This window comes from Lactuca saligna, chromosome 1 (assembly GCF_052625555.1).
Source record: "Lactuca saligna cultivar CGN05327 chromosome 1, ASM5262555v1, whole genome shotgun sequence".
NCBI classification, from domain to species: Eukaryota; Viridiplantae; Streptophyta; class Magnoliopsida; order Asterales; family Asteraceae; genus Lactuca; species Lactuca saligna.
Window position 1 is genome coordinate 144,917,216 of NC_136417.1, and position 5,020 is coordinate 144,922,235.

The window sequence follows — 5,020 nt, forward strand, 5'->3', positions numbered from 1 at the left end:
ACTCAGAACTTATGAGCACTCATGAGTGTTGTAGCCATTTGTCCAACACCTTAGACCTCTACAAGCCTACCCATGGCAGTCTTAATTCATATCTACTTCCAACATATGACCGACTGTGGATGGTTTGAATAACTTAGTCATTCCGGAAGAATAACCTAGTTTATTCGGGAAGTCAAAACATGCAAAGTGAAACACAATAATAATTGAATCCAATATGGTCTCAGAACTTATGAATATAAATAAAACTCCTTTTATTTATCACCATATGATTACACATTATTCATTGTATATTGTTTCAGCTATCAACATTATTCTTGAATTTAAAACAATAGTTGTCCCATGCTCCAAGCATGCACACTATGTTTTCTAAACAATAGTCATGCCATACACCAAGTATGCACACTATGTTTTCTAAACAATAGTCATGCCATACACCAAGTATGCATAATATGTTTGTCTATGATCTTTATTTTGTGAACTAGATCAAATGAACATAACTTCAATGATTCTCTTTTCACACTCCCAAATCCTTACTGCAAATGCAAGAATTCCAAATTCATGTCATTTACTGAAATCTGTTAGATTCTAAACTTATATGCATTGATCCTCTTGTAACGATTATGCACAAATTCAGAAAGACTTGGCAGCAATCATTACAGAGCATTCCAAAGGAGATCAATTCCTTGGAAACATCCTTCTTGCATTAAGTTTCCTTAATCTTACACAGATTGAAATTTCTTACTTTGAAACATTTCCATATTCATTTTGACTATCACTTCTGAACAAGAGTTGCCTCCTTACAGATTATGTCAACATGGTCCTTCCAAAATTATCACTATACTTCCAATTGTCCTTGAGAAACCAGTCTTTGGTAAACCTTAGATTGTCCTCGACAATTGTTTAATCCTTTTAGTCATATCCAGTTCTAAACCTTTTCCCTTCTTAATGCCCTAGACATTTGGAAAATTTTTAGAAAGGATGAATATAGCACATGTAATCGGTCCTATATCCGAAGCATATGGGACACGATTCATGATGTCTCACATAAAGACTAAACCAGTCTTTTGCTATAACATTTCCATTTCTATTTGCCAAGTTCTCATAATTCAGATTATGAAAAGGGATGCCGTAATCATAATCGAATTTAAGAACGCAAATAATGGACCCATATACAGAATTTCCTTATGTTGAGCCATTCCAACATGAAATTCATATATATCCTTGACTAAATGATTAAAACCTCATGATCTAAGCTTATAGATTTGAGATGAAGTATAATTTCCTCTCCCTTAATTATAGCAAAACAACTTTTTCCCAGTTGAAACCTTTTGTTTTCTATAATTAACATTGCTAGCTTGCAATACTTTATCATAATTATCATGCTCCCACTAACATGATGATTATTAGCATAACACTTATGCTCCCACTAGCTTTGACATGTACTCAGAAATAAGTTGGACTTCTAGAAATCAATACTTTATTGACTTTCTTACCAAAGTTCAGATTTCTGATACTGGATTGTTTTGATAGAACTTTATCAAAAACATACACCTTCCCTTAGATAGCACACTTGTGTGTCTGAACAAAATTTTTTTAAGAACTATGAAAAGGGATGCCGTAATCATAGTCTTGATTGTTTTGACCTTTTCCATTTCTCACAAGTCCAAGTTAGTGTGCCGGTAAACCACACACGCTCCACTAACGACTTTGAGAATGCAAACATCACAATTGCTATCTAGCTAAAATCTACTTAGTGAAAGTGTTTCCTCACCATCTTTTTCATGAATCGGAGAGAAACCTTATGACACTTAGATTTAATGGTGTATGTGTTCTTATCCATGTGAATTGTCAAAACCATAGTCACAAGACAAGGATAATGACAAATCCAAACTCATATGGACTGAACTCAATCTTAATTTCTTGTCACCTGGTAGCTCAAGGGCCTACCATTGCTTCCAAGTTGTTGTGCAACACATTGAGAACTCTAAGCACTCATATGCAAAGCCAACTTTAACTGGAATGGGCACAGAATATGTCAATACGATAGGTTATAAACCTTAAGTCGTGTGCTAGTGAAGAACTTTAGGTTTCATTCTTGATTAGTTCTTGAGAATTTCAAGACCTTTAAGACTCCCACTGTCCTCTTGACCTATAAGACTTCCTTGTCAAACATCCAAGAGATAGTGTGGATTCTAATCAAGACAAACACTTCACACAATTGGCCGAAGTTGGTCTTTGTTTTATCCAAAACATCACAACTTACCAATTTCAAATGTACAAGAGTAGAAAACTTTTACTCTTACATTTGACACGTGTTTTAAACCTTCTTAAAGACATGTCACTCAAATTACAATCTTGGAGTATGACTCTAAGACTTGTATTGGAACGAAGTATGACTCATCTTCTTGATTTAACCATTTCAACAATTCAAGATCCCTTCTTCTTAGTCATAAGAATGCACTAAGACTTCCTTAGAGAACTAATTTTGATATGGTTTCTTAATCATTGAGATGATCACAAAGCTGATACTAAAGTACTCTCCCATCTTTTCAGATTTGAGAAACTTTTATCCTTATGCCTAATTTGATTCTTCTTATCCGCTCTGCCATGCATTGGAACCTTTTTCCAATGTCTCAGAGTTACACTTACGCTTGCAAGTATAATCATATTTACTAAGCTTTAGTAAACTATGACGAATAGGCTTATATCTTTTGTGGTGGACTTAATCAGTGCACATGACTATGTACTCGATCCCTTAGTCCATTACTTGACTCACACATCCATGTGAACAAGTAATTAGTCTTAATTTTTCCAATACTTGAAAGTTCTCATTCATCATGTTATACAACTTGCATGATTCCAAGTTCCGGTCCAACTGAAACTTGGGTGATGAGAATCTTTCCTTATTTGGTAAATTTAGACATTACCACAAATGTAGGAATCAATTTCATATTTCCACTCTTGCTATTAATGGAATCATATAAGCAACAATTTTTCCTCAAATGCCATTGTAAGGATATTTTAAAATAAATAAAATCAAAATTTTCTTTTTATTTTAAAACTATGCGGAAAAACTTATCCTTACAATCCATACGAAAACTTGTTGTTGTCTATTCCTTAGCAATATCTCATAACTCCTAAGAAGTAGCTCAAGAATCCGATCTTCAAACTACGCGATAGAAATCCATCTATGCGATCAGATTCAGCATATTCTTTCTTTTAAGTTCCTTTACTTTTCTTTGATTCTTAAAACATTACCATGTGACCCAGTCACATCATGTATCCGGAATCTCAGAATAGAAACTTAACAGAGTTAGATTAGTGGACTTTACCTGAAGTAGAGTCAATCTTATTGACTTTAACATCCTTAGGTAAACTTGGCAGCTTCGCAACTAATGACCCTTCCTTTGGCAATATAAACATATGGACCCTTTGATAATGGTACACGGGACTATCACAGACTTAGCTTTTTCTCTTTGCCATTTGTTCAACCGAGTTGACTATGGCCGATCCCTTTCCATTGGGAAGAGAATGCTTTTTCTGTATTTCCAGTGTCACCATTGTCAATGTCCATAAAGTTTCAGGAAGTTGATCTTAACAATAGATAAGATCATTAAGGGTCTTGTCATAGTCTATTTCATAGGTGTCCCAAAGGAACTCACTATGTGACTTAGAAAGTGATTGAACCATCAACTTTCTCAAGACTTTGACACCCAACTCTCCCGGCTTGTCAATATGTGACTACATCTCCAAGATGTGATCACACCTAGACCTTGCCTTGCCATTAGGGCTTGAGTGATCTTAAACTTTTCAAGAACTTGTGGGTTAGGGAGAATAATTGGAAGAGGAGAGAGAAGTATGATATCCATGGGACATCATCTTCATTTAGGAAAGCTTGTTTCAAGAGATTTGGGAAGATCATAAATGTCTAATCCAGACATGTTATGGGAGATATTCAAGATAGTTGATCTTTGAGTCCTTAATATGACACCCAATATGAAAATATTAAGGCTAGGACCCAACAAACTATTTTATAACTTAGAAGAGGTATGCCGTAATCCAAGCTATAAAACAATTTGAAGGTAGGTGAATGACGATTCACCAATTTCCACCAAGATAAACGAAATGTATTATTAGGTTTTAATTGGTTTTGAAACTCCTAGATCCTTTGAGATTCATTGAACTGTTCAATGGCATGTTTCAATCTCGAGTGTGCCCTTCAGGTTTTGTGACTGGGATGCCGAGGATCACAAAACAAGTTGTGAAGTAACCATGCAAATTACTGGGTACCCTTAAGTGTTTATCCCTCAATCGATGTGCCGGTTAACCACACACGCTCCATCGATACTATGATAAACATTAAGTTACCCTTTGCCTACCTTGTTAAATACGAGTTAGTGTGCCGGTTAACCACACGCGCTCCACTAACCGACTCAAACAAAGTGCAAAGTGTAATTTCGTGGATTAGCACCTTCTTCACATTTTCCTAAGTAACTAAGATTGAGAATTATTAAGAGTTTAGTTACTTAGTATTTATCATTAATACTTTTAATGAAGGGAGAATTATAGTCCTATCAAACCCGTTCGGCTAACGACCCTCCACCAGTCAAGCAAGCGGTGGGTGAGAGTGGACACCCATTAAGTTGCCATTTTATAGGCAACAACCTTATACCCACCTTATAGACCGGCTTCGTGAATGAGGCGTACTAGCGGTAAGACCGACTTTACTCTTATACATATATATATTATTGACTTATAATATTATAAAGTATAAGGGTTGAATTTTAACTTTTAAAATTCTAAGGGCTAACTTGGAATTAAAGTATTCATAAGAGAAAACTTTACAAATTCCAAAACTTGAGGGCAAGTTTTGAAACTATTCAAAACTAATTAATTCCATAACTTATATGTTTAAAGTAGTTTTAATCCAAAAACTCTTCAAGTTCCATAACTTGAGGACAAATTATGGAAGACTTTAAACTAATAAAGAATTAACTTTTTCTTTATTTTATAACTTATG